This window comes from Octodon degus, unplaced genomic scaffold, assembly GCF_000260255.1.
Source record: "Octodon degus isolate 3935 unplaced genomic scaffold, OctDeg1.0 scaffold00054, whole genome shotgun sequence".
In the NCBI taxonomy this organism is placed as follows: Eukaryota; Metazoa; Chordata; class Mammalia; order Rodentia; family Octodontidae; genus Octodon; species Octodon degus.
In genome coordinates, this window is record NW_004524630.1 from 567048 (window position 1) to 582336 (window position 15289).

General features: G+C 38.3%; 1 pseudogene; it reads right to left on the reverse strand.

Annotated features, from left to right (window-relative positions):
* Positions 1–5661: 5661 nt before the first annotated feature.
* LOC101570669 overlaps positions 5662–15289 on the reverse strand; it is a 17240-nt pseudogene continuing 7612 nt past the window's right edge.

Genomic DNA, 15289 nt, shown 5'->3' on the forward strand with positions numbered 1-15289 from the left:
ATAATCATTGGGGTAAACTATGCACCCATTTCACTCCTCATGATGAATACAAGTGTTATGTTCTGAAAACATGTACTAGCGTAAAATTTATGTCACCCAGGTCACAGGCCTATTGGCTGAGGCCACCCATACCCTGGATGGACCTTCCCATCATGCACACCCCAAACTACACTAAGCCAACTGTGGAATAGTCCAGTATCACATACCTTTAATCCCAGCATCACACACCTAGACACAGCTACCTCAAAAAGCCCCACATCTGTGTACATGAAGTTTAGGAGGGACATCTACACACAAGCAGTCTCTGTGGTCTCTAATACACTAGGCTGCCCCAGGGAGAGGGTGAAATTCCTTCCTGCTTAACTCCATAATTCAGATTCCCATTCTTTATTCATCAGACAAAACATTTTAAAAAGCAGTTTTCAATGAGGAATTCCTTGGTACTGTATCCCTCAATTGCAGGCTGCTATGAAGTTGTTATTATTATTATTATTTTATTATTCAGACTGGATCATGGGTATTGCCCATGTTTGCTTCAAACTTCTGGGCTCAAGTGACCTTCAGCCTCTCAAGTTGCTGGACCTGTCACCATGCTGTTTGGTCATTTCCTCTTAACAAATTTTCTGAAAATTCTGGTGAATAAAACATAGTCATCTCTATAATAATGCACAGGTGCATCTTGACCAAGTGAACGTATTTTAAGGTCATTTCCTAATAGTTCTTCGGTTTATGATATGGTTCTTGAGCAATGAAGGGAATACCTAACAGGGGTTTGGGGGAAAAGCCAACCAAATCCAGCATGTGCAATGTGACAAGTGTCCACCAGAGGAAGCCCCAGCCCACAGACTTCTCCTGTAAATTGTGGTGCCAGCCCCAGATCCAAGTTCAGAAATACAACATTATACGAAATATACAATAATAGAGAACTGAAGTCAGTTCTTGACCTTTTGGATCAGACAAATTGTAGAGAGAACTAAGTGTTTTATGACTATTACATAAAAATATGAATTTGTTAAAGAAAAAGAGATGAACTGCTGGTGTGAAATCTGCAAACTTCATTTTCATTCACTTAATAATACCACAAGAAAGAAAGTTTGAAAAATAATCTTTGAGGCATTAAATGTTAGTGGATTTTTATCCTGTTAATTCAGCTGGATTTTTTTTTTTTTTTGAGCCAGGGTCTCACTATGTAGTTCAGGCTGAACTTGAACTTACCTAGGCACTCAGTTTGAAAAGATGTTCCTCCATCCATAGAGAAATGGATAAAATTAATGTGATATTTTGAGTATGAGTCTCAATAATTTTCTAAATTTCCCAGGTTGGCCTCAAACTCATGGCAATCTGCTTGCCTCAGCCTTCCAAACGCTGGGTTGGAATATTTTAAATACATTACACCTCAAATCTTTGTGTGTGTGTGTGTGTGTGTGTGTGTGCGTGTGTGTGTGCAAACACTGGAGATTTAAGAAACATTTGGCTTATTCATTCTCAGTGCTCCCAAGCCTCCTATCTTTCTACCCTTGGCCCCTTGGCCCCAGCCAAAGGCAAGTGCAAAGACAGGTCCTTATCAGCAGGACCAGGAAGAATTTGGACAGTGGATGTGAAAAAGAATGTGAAGATCTGAGAGCCCCAAGTCTTCACAGTTACTTGAGGATCCTTCTGTTGGCAATGCAAGTTTCAGTGGGCAGTGTACTTTTCTTTCTTTCTTTTTTTCTTTTATGTATTTGGTCCAGGGTCTCACTATGCAGCTCAGACTCATGGTGACCCTCCTCAGTACTGCGATTACAGGCATGTACCACCACGCCCAGACTCATTCATCGTGGACTGGGGATCGATCCCTGCTCCCTGTGTTTGCCAAAGCAGGTGTTTAGTCCACTGAGCTATCTCACTGGCTCCCTGTAATGCAATTTTTGTACAACCCAGTAAGTTACTTTTCATTGTCAAAGTAAGGAGAAGGAGGGAGGGATAGGGGAGGAAGGGGGGAGTGAGGAGCCAGTCCTCGACACCGGCCAAGTTGGGTTTGGTTTTGCTTCCATGTGACTGTGACTTTCTTTAGCCAAGAACAGAGCTGATTCAGATCCTTACCATTATTCCTATGCATGCTTCTTTATGTGTTGTATTAAAGAAAATAGAAGATTTATCTGCCTGTCTGAAGGTTTTTCTCTTCCATTTATCAGATCATGAGTTAATTTAGCTCAAAGGCTAAATTTAGCCCAAAGGCTTCAGGCTTCTATTGTTCTTCTCTAGCTCTCTGCTAAAGCATTGGTGAGCTGGCCTGGGCTACACATGCTGGTAACCCCAGCATTCTAGGAGGCTCAGCAAGAGGACTGCAGGTTTGAGCCCAGCCTGGGATTGTAGAGTTATTGAGACCCAATCGCAAAATGCCACATCATTTTTATCCATTCCTCAATTGATGGAGGGACATTTTTTCAAACTGAGTGCCTAGGTAAGTGGATGTTTTGGCAGAGGCAACTACGTGTATTTCCCATTGCTGACCCAGTCCCAGTGGAAGGCTTTCAAAAATATTGTGGGCAACTCAGGTTAAAAAATAATTCATGTCAAGAACCAAATCTTAAGTTTCTTCATGTACAAGCAAAAATGATGAATAAGAAGATAATCATTTTTGTTTCAGAAGGTTCCTTCAAAAAGATATTTGCCATGCATCTTATAAATTTTGAAAACTGTAGAATGTTTATATATTTTTATAAAAAGTGATATATGTATATATTTGGGATACAGGTGCTACACAGAAAGTGTTACAGCCTCATGTCCCTTTTGAATTGTTACTTTCTAGTCTGCTTCTATGAATACATAAAGTGACAGTGGACATCTTTGTCTTGTTCCTGATTTTAGAGGAAAAACTTTCAGCTTTTATCTTTAGTATAATTTTGTCTATTTGTTGGTCACAAATGGCTTTTATCAGGTTGAGATAAAGAGCACATATTCCAGCTTTCTATACAGTTTTACCATGGATGGGGTTGTACTTTGTCAAACACTTTTTCTGCAAGGATGAAATGATTATATGTTTTTTGCCCTTGGCTCTGTATATATGGCATATTACATTAGTGATTGTGTATGTTGAACCACCCTTATATGCCTGGGATGAATCCTCCTTGTTGATGGTGTATACTCTTATTGATGATGCTATGCATTCTGCTTGCCAGTCTCTTACTGAGGATTTGCACATCTATGTTCATTAGGGAGTTGGCTTATACTTCACTTTTTTGGTGGAACCTTTCTCTCATGTTGTTATCAGGGTAATGCTTGCTTCCAGGAATTAATATGAGAATATTACTTCCCTTTCAGTTCCATTAAAGAATTTGACAAGTAGCACACTAAGTCTTCTCTAAATTTCTTATAAAATTCAGAATTGAATTTGTCAGTGCCTAGGTTTTTCATTTTGGTAGGTTTTTAATTATTGACTGGTATTGGTTTATTCAGAATTTTTGTATCTTCTTGATTCAGCTGGAATAAGCTGTCACCACTCCTGTTCAACAGAATTCCAGAAACACTAGACACAACAATTAGACAAGAGAGACGAAAAGGAAATAAAGATAAGAAAGGAAGAAGTTAAATTAGTGTTACTTGCAGAGATGACCCTACATAGAAGACCCCAAAAATTCTAGATTTAAAAACCAAATTCTGTTGCATAGCTGGATGCAAAGTCAACCTCAAAATTCAATGTCCTTTCTGAACACAAGGAACAAACTCACTGAGAGAGAAATAAAGGAAAACACACTCATCACAATAGCATGCCCCAAAGTGAAATACCTAGAAATCACTCTAATGAAGGAAGTAAAAGACCCCTAAATTAAAAAGTACAGTACTCTGGAAAAGTATGTCAAGGAGAATATCGTAAAATGGAAAGACATTCCTTATTCTTGAATAGGAAGAAACAATATAGTGAAAATGGCCATATTTCCAAAATTTTTATACAGATTTAACAAAATCCCAATCAAAATATTCTCAGCATATCTCATAGAATTAAAGAAAACAACCCTCAAATGTGTTTCAAATCAGAATAGACCAAGAATAGCAAAGGCAATCCTGGGCAACAAAGGCAAGGCAAAGAGAATCACAGTCCCTGACTTGAAATTATATCATCAAGCTACTGTGTTAAAAACAACATGGTACTGGCAAAACAAAACCAAAAAGAGACCCAAGGATCAATGAACAGATGAGAAGATGCAGACAAAAGAGTTACACTTTCACTGGCAGCAAGATAGCCACTTTAATAAATGGTGCTAGGAAAACAGGCTTTCCACTTGCCAAAGATTTAAACCAGATTCTTGTCTATCACCATGCACTGAACTAAATTAAAAATGGATCAAAGATCTAAATATTAAAACAAAACACTAAAATCTGCAGAAGAAGATTTGTTGATATTGGTATAGGCAAAGAATTTATGAAAAAACCCTGATCACACAGGAACTATTGCAAAGAATCGACAACTGGGGTTTCTTCTCAATACAAAGCTTTTGTCCAGCAGGAGGAGCCACCAACAGAATGAGGAGCAACCCACAGGGCAGGAAAAACTTTCTGCTGGATGTTCTTCAAAGGACTAATATTTAGTTTATATAAAGAACTAAAAAACAAAACAAAACAAAATCCCCAATCCTCCCAAATTTAAAGACCCAATCCAAAAAGTGGCATCTGAAATGAGTAGACACTTCTCAGATGAAGACATAGAAATGGCAAATAAATATATGCAAAAAATGTTAAACATCACTGGTCATTCAAGAAATACAAATTGATACAATGCTGAAATTCCATCTTATTCCAGAAAGAATGGCTACCATTAAGAAATCAGTCAATAACAAATGCTGGCAGGGTTGTGGGGAAATTGGAATCCTTCTCCACTGTTGGTGAGAGTGTAGACCAGTGCAGCCACTATGGACATCAGGATTTCTCAGTGGAGGTTCCTCAAAAAGACTGAAGCCAGAGGTTACATATTTCTCTTCTTAAAATTGTCCTGAAAGAATTAAAAGCATCATCCCACAGTGATGAAGTCACACGTTTGTAGTGGCACAGTCTATAATACCTAAAACTTGGAGGCGGCCCAAATTACCACCAACTGATAATTGGCAAAAGAAGATGCAGTTTTATTTTTTATTTTTTCACTTTCAAAATAGACTTATTTCTGTAGTGAAAAATTAAAATATAGCTGTGAAAGTAGAGAATAATATGGAAAATATTTAAGATGTGCAACAGTAATTTTAGTTATTAGTCAAGCAGTAAAGTATATGCTCAAGTTTTTACACGACCAACCATTATTTTATATTTTAGGAGCTATACAAGAAAAAAAAAAGACTGATTACAATTTTAAGTAATCGCTATAACTCAACCACAAATTTATATAACTGGTCAGACCCTTTTAAAAATAGAAGTACAAATCTTGGGGTTACATTTTTTGAAGCTAGCCTCACCTCCCAGACTGACAAGTCACAACAACGAAGCCTTTGCTAGCCCATCTTCACAATTAGATCAATGTGGAAGCAGTACATACTTTCTGGATGAAGGCTGTTTTGGTAAGAATGAGGTATTATGCTAGTGTGAAAGCTCATGGACACATGTACCCTAAACCTAGCTTACACCAGATGGATTTCAACTTTAGACATGACACACAGATGAAAAAATACCCCTTCCTCAAAGTATTACTTACAATTAAGATACAGGTATTATTTGTATCCAAACATACAAAGAATTGGAAGCTGTTTGGATAAAGCATTCTTCAGCAACTATTGTTTGCAGTTTGCAGACTAGGATAATCTTCTCTAGGAAGAATAATGCCAGCTCAGCAGCACCACATTCACCAGGAATTCTGAGGGCGACTAGATCACGAGGCAGGCAACCAACCTTCTGGCTGCTCACAACCTCACTCAGCCTCCCTTTAATCTTCAGAAAGTGGCTTTTGAACTCCAATCCACCACGCTTAGAAAGCCGGAAGTCAACCAATATCTTCTCATCCATTTCTACCAAATTCACTTTGAAAATCAGTTTATTGTTTCTCCTATCAGTTGTTGTTGGCGTAACCTGATTCATACAACTCTTTTTCCATTGATTGCCCAACTTCTCACAAGTCTCTTTCAGGCACTGATAAGATTTGTCTGCATCCAATTGGTAAAGAAATGTGTCATTTTTTGGACCAAGTGCTGCCAGGGTTCTGTGAGGATCCTGGCGTGCCAACTAGCTGACTATGCGGAAGCATATGATCGGGGCATGCAGGCTGGAAAACACTGATCCCTCTTACCAGTTTATCGATGTGTGGGGGACTGGGGTCCCGTAAGGAAAGACCTGCACGTGGCTCTGGCTGGGCACTGGAGCACTCCACATTTTCTTCACCAGAAGGACTGTTTACTGGAGAGAAGTCCAAATTGGAGTGAATGAGCTTAGAGAATCCACCAGGAGACTCTGACATACCACCTGAAGTGACCCAGGGCCTCTTTGCTCCTTTCTTGAGTGGTTTGTTGTACCATCTATCTTTTTTGATGTGTGTAATGGTGATCCTTACCGATGGATTTTTCAACTAGGATTTTATGTAGCAGAACTAGGGGAGCAGAATCAATCTTTTACCAAGGGTTGAGGTGTGTCTTTTTTTTCTTTCCAAGCAACATATTCCGGACAATTGTCACTGGGCTGGTCTCATGGCAATTCTCCAGCCAACATGGCAGCAAGCACTATTATTCCACAGGACCAAACGTCAACTGGTTCTGCGTGAAATTCCTTTCTCTTTAGAAGTTCTGGAGCAACATAAAATAAAGTACCACACATCTTGTTCAATAAATGCTCACAGTTGTTATGCTGAAACACGGTGGTCAAACCAAAGTCAGAGATTCTGAGGCTATCCCTTTCATCCAAAAGGAGATTTTCTGACTTAATATCCCTGTGAGTGATTGCAGTACCACATAGGTAAACCACCCCTGCCATGAGTTGATGGAAGAACCTCTGAGCAAAAGATGTAGTTTAAAAAAAATATGATGGAGTAGTACTCAGCCATAAAGAAGGGTAATCTTGATACATTTCTAGCTAAATGGGTTTACCTTGAAACCACACTCCTAATCAAAATAAATCAGACACATGTGTGTAAACATATTATTTCCTTGGTGTGAGAAAATGGAAGTATAAATGGGGACCAAAATGGGAAATTGGAAAAAAATGATCAAATGAGAAGAGGATGGAGGGTGGCAGTGAAGGGACAAGAAAAAAGAAGGATAGAAGGGAAAACTGAAAACTAAGCTTTAGTAAGTAAAGAGGGGAGGAGCTGATGTGACCCCATGCATAGGAGCAAATTCCCTATGATGAATATTTTCAGTATATCTAAACTGTGCCCATGAAATTAAAAAAATCTGAGAATAGCTACAGAAAGGGGAAGGTTTATTTTGGCTCAGGTCTAGATGTTTCAACCAATGACCACCGGTTGATCTGGGCTCCTGGGGAGGCAGAGTCCTCATGGTGGGTGGTATGCAGGAGTGAGCTGCTCCCTCATGGCTACTAGGAAGCTCTGAGAATGATGAAGAGCTGCACCAGAAGTGGCCAAGGAGCACACACCATCCCCAAGATCATGACATCTTCCACATAGGGATGATGTTTACAGACCTCCCATAATGCCGTGAAACTGTGAAGTCACAGCCCCCATGATCCAAGCACCTTGTGAAAGCCATGTCTTCCACACTATGAAACTTTTGGGGCCACGTTAGAAAAAAATCGTGACAGCTTTCACCTACATTTGTTTGCTATATTACTGAAAATATTGAAGCAATGAATATTCATGAAAAAATGCATGGAACAGATTCCAGAAGGAGAGATGCAAGATCAAAGGCTGTGTGATTTATCTGTTTGATAGATATTGTCAAATGGCTAGTAAATAATTAGCATCAGTGTTTTTCTCTTGTAGTTTGTGAGGGTGCCTGTTTTCCCATTCTATTTCCAGCAGTCTTTTATATTTTCCATCCAAGGGCTGAAAATGATACCTTCTTTTTAAATGATGAGTGAGAAAATAAGAGGGAGAGAAAGAGAAACATAGACAGCTCATACTAAATAATTCAAATGACAGAAAACATGAGACCTTACTAAAAATTAATTAAAAAATTTTTAGACAAAATGCAGTAAAATAAAAGTGGGAAAGCTATCAGTGTGAAAAGTAATTTCGGGGGTTGGGGAGATGGCTCAGTGGAATAAGCACTTCCTTGGCAAGCACAAGGGCCTGAGTTCGATCCCTGGTTCCACCAAAAAAAAAAAAGTAATTTCGATAGAGAAAATACATTATTTTTACTTCAAGAGTGTTTTCACTAATGTTGAAATGGACCTTGATACCCATTTGGATCTGGCACCTTGGAGGGGTTATTAAGGCAGAAAGGTTCTGCCACTGGGAACAAGGAGACCTGGATAAACCCTACATACAATCAGTCTTATATAATATTTCTGTACATAATTAGGGATTTAATTAGGGTCAAGTCATTGAACCCTATTTAACATTTTGTCTATTTTCTATGTGCATAAAGGAAGCACTGAGGACCTCAGTAACTTAAAAAAATTGTATGAATGAAAGAATTCCTAAATGCAATAAACACTGCTACTTTTGTGTCTAATCCTCCAGTAGGTGGTGATATCATAACACCAAACATTATTACTAATTTAGTAACTTGAACGGGATTTTTCTCTCAAGAATCACTTTAGAAATATGTTTTGCCATTGTAGTAAAAATTTAATATTCCTAAAAAAGTATGTACCTATGTCTTTTTTTTTTACATTTTATGTATTCATTTAAGATATCAATTGAGGGGCTGGGGAGACAGCTCAGCAGTCTAAGTGTCTCCTGGCAAATGTAAGGATCTAAGTTCAATTGCCAGTGCCACATGCCATACTGGTGCCGGATGCTGGCCACCAAACCCGGATGTGGTGGCATATGCCTGAAATCCCAGCACTGAAGGTTGTCTGTTTGTTTGTTTTTCACTCATGTATTTGGTACAGGGTCTCACTACACAGCTCATGCTCATGATGATCCTCCTGTTTTCAGCTCAAGTGCTGGGTTTATAGGGATTGAACCCTGGTCCCTGCGCTTGCCAAAGCAGGCGCTTAATGCACTGAGCTATCTCACCAGCCCGAATCCCAGCACTGAGAAGGCTGAGACAGGAGGATCACTACAAGTCTGAGCTGCTTAGAGAGATCCTGCACCAGATAAATAAATAAATATGATATCAATTGATTGCTATAGAAATTGAATCCCAAATTCACTTAATAGCCTCAGATGACTTGATTTCAAGTCTGTCATAATTCTGTTAGTTTTATTAATAGTTAGTTTTAATTAAATGTTTGATTAGAAGATGAAGAATTCAATATACATTAAATTTACCCCTTGAAACTTTTCTTGGAAGGTTCATAGTGTGTATTATCTCAGGTGTTCATTTTTGGATTGAGTCACTGAGTTTTGGGGCCTTTTTTTTTTTTTTTTTTAGTTCTGTATATATTCTAGATAGAAGTCCTTTGTCTGAGTTGGTTAGTTCTTCCCCTGCCCCATTTGTGGGTTTTTTTTTTTCATTCTGTTGGTGATTTCTTTTTATGTGCAAAACCCTTTCAATAAGATGAGATCCCAATTGTTGATTCTTTGAAATATTTCCCACGCAGTTTGGTTTTTATTCATGAGCTCTTTACCTACCCCTATGTCATCAAGAAATCTACCTATTTTCTCTTCTAGGAGACCTAGCGTTTCTGTTTTAATGTTTAGATCTTTAATCCATTTTGACTTTAGTCCATGGTGATAGACCTGGATCTAGTTTTATTTTTCAGCATGTGGAAAACCAGTTTTTCCAGAACCATTTGTTAAAGAGGCTATCTTTCCTCCAGTAAAACTGTTTGGCACCTTTGTCAAAGATAAGGTGGCTGAGTGGGACTGTAGTTGTGTCTTCATCTTCTAGTCTGTTCCGTTGATCCTAGTTCTGTCTTTTTGCCAGAACCATATTGAATTTTTTCAAAGTAGCATTGTCGTATAAAATTTCAAGTCAGGGATTGTGATACCTCCTGCTTTGCCTTTGTTGCTTTTGCTATTTTAGGTCTTTTCTGTTTCTAATGAATTTTAGGAATCTTTTCTCTAGATGCGTGAGATATGTGGATGCTATTTTGATCAGGGTTACATTAAATTTGTAACAGATTTTGGAATATAGCCATTTTCACAGTGTTGGTTTTTCCTATCCAGGAGCAAGGAATATCTTTCCATTTTGTGATATCCTCTTTGATCTCTCTTTTTTGGGGTGTTATAATTTTCATTGAATAGATATTTTACTTCCTACTTTAAAAATATAGAAAAAGATATCTAAAGGAGTGCCTTAATTAAGGTCTTCCACTGTCTTTTTAAAAACTAAACTTTTATTAATTATATAACTCTATAGAAAATTGAACTAAGTTCACATATATAATAAAACTTTAGCAAGAAATATAAAGGAAGACAGTAAAACTGACAGATTTTATGTAGTAAAAATGCAAATATTATTTAAATTAAACATAATGCATGCAAATATTAAGAGTTCCTACAGACCATTTTGTACATCTTCACAAGTTAATAGTAAAAATCCTCTGGAAAAGCCAGAAAGAAAGCACACAAATTATTTTTTGTATAATGATAATAATTAACATACTCTATACAATTTCCAAATATTTAATGAAATTTTGCTAAAATCAGATGATACCTGAAGAGCAATATGGAAGGTGATCATGGAAATCAAAATGACTTCAGGAATGAATTATTTTGATAAGGATATTTCACTCTCCAAATATAACATATTTATTGATACTTCTATCACATATCAGCACTAATATGAAGCATTGCTGTAAGAACTAACCTTACTGAATGCCATCGATCTATAACCAAACACCAGTTGCTAGTATGCAGGTTAGAAGCCTGAGGGAGATTTATTTTGTACTACTTAAAAAAAATCAATGAAGTTCTACTTAATCTTAAAAAAGAAAGGCAAAGCATAACGTGAGAAATCATGTTGTTATACATTGCTTCCTTGGTAAGACACATAATCTTGCTATAAGTGTTTTAATTAGGATAGGCAGTCATCTGAGGTGATTTCAGTGGTATTGTCTGAATCATGGAGTATGAACACACGGAACTTACAATTTTGTTTTTGAAAAAGAAAGAATCAATAAATCTCAGATATCGAAATTCTCACTCTCTGAGCCTGGGAGCCTCAGAGACTTTTATAATTGTAATTCAGTCTAAAGGAGAGAACTGGTTGACATAGTAAGAGGTGTTAGTGTATTTTGATGGATTTATATGAAACTGAAAGGAGAAATGAGTTTGAGAAAACAAAGTCTACATTAGCTGAGTGAAGAGTAGCCGGCAGGCTCCAAAGTGTTCTTTTTGTCTGTTCAGTTCACAGCCAGTCCATACAATGAGCTGACTGGGTATGCCATGGGCTTTGACATGGAAAATCCTCAATGCAAGGAGTCTGGGTCCCTTAGCCACTCTTCACTGCAAACATTTGTATCCAACTTGAGTGAAAAATAGATTTTTACTACAAAATCTTGGAGTTTAAAAACTTTTTTAAAAAATCTTTTATTTATTTATTTGGTATAGGTCTCATTGTGTAGCTCAGACTCATAGTGCTCCTCCTCTCTCAGCCTTCCCAGCGCAGGGGTTACAGGCATGTTCTACTTTGACCAGTTTCAGTGGCCAGCACGGCACACCCTGTGTTCTGGGGCCACCATGGCATGCAATACAGGGGATCTAAACCCAGACCTTGCACTTGCCGGGCAGGCACTTAGACTGCAGAGCTATCTCCCTAGCCCACGTGGGGTTTGTTTTATAGCTACTACTAGTTTTACTGAGAAAACATGGAAGACTGTTAATGCATAGTTCTAAGTGGAAGAAGCCAATCTGAAGTCTCCATAGATGACACTATAGAGAAGATAAAACTCTGAGGATAATAAAAAGATGAATTGTTGCAGGAGCCAGGGGAAAGGATTGATGGCCTGGTGGAGCAAGGGGTTTGCACAGTGAAAGATTCCTGTGTGATACTATAATGAAAGGTACATGTCCTCATGTGTTTGGCAAAGGCCATGCAGTGTACAACACAACAGAGAACCTAATGTTAGCTTGGACGTTAGCCAGTAATGCACAGGCTTTGGCCAATCAAATGTAGCACCTATAGCATGTAAGCACAGGCTGTTAATTAGAAATAGAGGAAACTGCATGTGGGAACTCTGCTTTCTGTTCAGTTTGCTCTAAAAATAAAACCCCCTAAAAAACCAAACAAACATCAAATAAATATACAAACAAGAAACAAATGTATATTCTAGGATAAAAATGAGATTGAGGCATGGCATTCAAACACTTCATCAGTGAAGCTTTGATTTGACTCAATGACTAGAAAGGCAATACTACATTTAAAAATATTTTAAAAATAATTGCAAGCATTTTTTTAAAAAAAATTCTGCAGTACAAAGGTTGGTGTGACAAAGAAGAAGTGGCCATACTTTTTCTTGCTGTAGGTCTTGGTGCATCGTACACTATCCACACAGGACACGCCTGGGTGCAGCCTTATGTGTGGCAAGAGGAGGAAGCCGTCAGCTTCTGAGGGGACTGTGTGCACTTTGCATAGTCCCTGCCCTTGATTTAGCTGCAGGAAATGCCTTTTGTGTTTCTTACAGACAAAAATATGGGCAATTCAAGTCATGTTTAGGCTGTTCCCAAATAACTAAGTTAATTTTTTACACTAGAACAAAAGCAATTTTCAGAGCAAGGGTGAGCACACTACTGGTTGTGGCATTACAAAGCTTATGACAAGCAGCACTGTCCTGCTTTGCCAGTTCTCCTCCACAAGCCTGGCTCTGGAACACTGACTTCTACCTCTTTTTGTTTGTTGCCTCATGCATGGGTCCATATTGTTCTAAAAAATGATTGGTTTGCTGTTTCTTTAGGTATAAATTTGGAAAATTAACTGCTGGCCTCCCCTTGGCTTTCGTTCATTTCTCACCCTTAAGCCCACTTTGTTCACCACTGGATCAGTAGACACTCTCTGGTGTATGGCTTTGTAAATATCGGTTGTTGCCAGGGCAGGTAACTTTTGAATATCTTTTCTTCCCTGCACAATTTTTATCTTGAACTTTGAGCCATACTATCTGTATTATTTTATGGCTGAATTTATAGATGCATAGTGATAATTGATTTGTGTATCTCCCTACCTCCCATGAAATTTGGGCATCAACATTACTTATACTAGCTTGCTGTTGCTGCTTTTGTACTTGAAATTGAACTTCCGACCTTGTGCTTGTGAAGCAGGTGCTTTGTTCCTGACCATATTCCTGGTGCTCTTACATCAATTTTTATATGTTCAGAATATAAAACTTTTATTAGTAATGTTGTCTATTGTGGAATTTCATTATTTCTTTTAAAACTTTTTGTGATTTTACAAATGTATTTTGATGACATATGATGTTTATTATGTGCTTTATATTTTATCTCATTGAGAATTTATTAATTTTATGATGCAACAAATTAATTTGTTGTATCAATATCCATCAGTACCTTTATTTTATTTTATTTTATTTTGTATCTTAAAACTGCAGTTTGTCTTTTTTTTCATAATTTTATTGAGAAACAAATAGCAATAAGACAGTTTAGTACCTTTATTTTAAGCAGTTCATTGCCAGTAATTTTCCACATATTGGCCTTGTTTTGTTTACAGTCAGCTTCCGTGTAGCTACTTAGCTCGGCATCTATTTCCTCAAGTCCTCTGCTCTTGCGCAAATCGGTGGTGTTATCATGTGTGTCCTGGGATTTTTCTTCCATTCAGTTGAGCTTTAGTTTCCTTGAATGTTGTCATCATTGCTTTTTTTTGTTGCTGAGACAAAATACCTAATATCCACAAGTTACATGAGGAAAGCTTCATCTCCACCCAAAGTCTGCAGAGGCTTCAGTCCGTAACCAGCTGGCTCAGGTGGGGTGGTGTGGCAGTGGTGCATCTCAGAGGAAAAGCGGTTCACTTGTGGCCGCAAAAGGCGCAAAGCAGCCCGCAGCAGCAGCGGGTCTGCTTCCGCTGCCCCTCTACGTTCTGCACAGGCTGTGAGCCTATTGATTGGAGCCCCTCACATCCGGGGGAGGGGCCTTCCATCATCTACACCCAGAATTATGACAAACCACTTTAGTCACACTCCCTTAATCCCAGTGTCATTACCCTAGATCTCATTACCCCAGAGAGTTCCCTCTATGAGCTCATGAGGCTTTTGGGGAGAAACTAGACACAAATCATAAATGTCATGTAGGCATTTCCTCAGGTATCTCTGTTGTTTGGTGGGTGGATTGCCCTGTTCTGTCTTCCACTGTTGTCATATTTCCCATCATTTAGAAGCCAAGGTTGACTTGATTGTTCTGTTTTGTCTTAGGCACAGTTCTACTAAGGAGTATTTTCATGTACTTCCTAACCTTTTGTTCTTCACTTTGAGGAGCAAATGATGGAATCTTGGTTGGAGGATCTAAAAAATACTATGAATGTAGAGTATATTCATGTTTTACCATGTTAATTTATTTGACTAACCCCAGAATGTGTACTGTTGGTTATTTCAATGCCTATTCAGATCAATAAATACTATGTTTTGTACAAGTAGTTTTACTTGGTCCTTTCGGAAGAAGCAGACACTGAAGTTATGTGAATCAAGTAGCCTGTTAATTGATTTTTAGGACCACACATAATTAAGGAATTCACCCAGGAGAAATACCAGAATATAAAGCATTTGCTTATGAATGTCAGAGATCAGGGTCACTTGCATCTACTTCCTCCTGAAGCATTTACTGATCTCCCTGACCCAAGGTTGATCTCTGATACACGTATTTGATTGTCTCTGCCTCTTCTGAATCACTTACACTCTGCCTCACATAGTTGTCATCTTTCTATGAGTGATACTTTTGGCCGAAAAATAAACTTGAAGGTGGGTCCCTGGTTCCTTCTCTCATCTGCTTAAGATGTCTAGACTAATTCATCACGTAGAAGAGGCACCCACATAATACAGATTAATAACTTTTGAATCCCAGAATTCCTTAGTGTAAAATTTTACCAATAAGCTGAAAAAAAAAATTTTAAATGTATTTGGTTGTTGCAGGATCTCACTATGCAGCTTGAACTTATAGTGATCCCCCTGTCTAGCCTCCCCAGCACTGGGATTACAGGTGTGTGCTTCCACACCCAGACTCTGTGGCTGCTCAACCCACCCTGGGGGCAGGACTGATGTGGCATGTGGTGTGGGTGATCGAATTCCGGTCCCTGAGCTTTGCTTACCTAAGAAGGCACTTTAT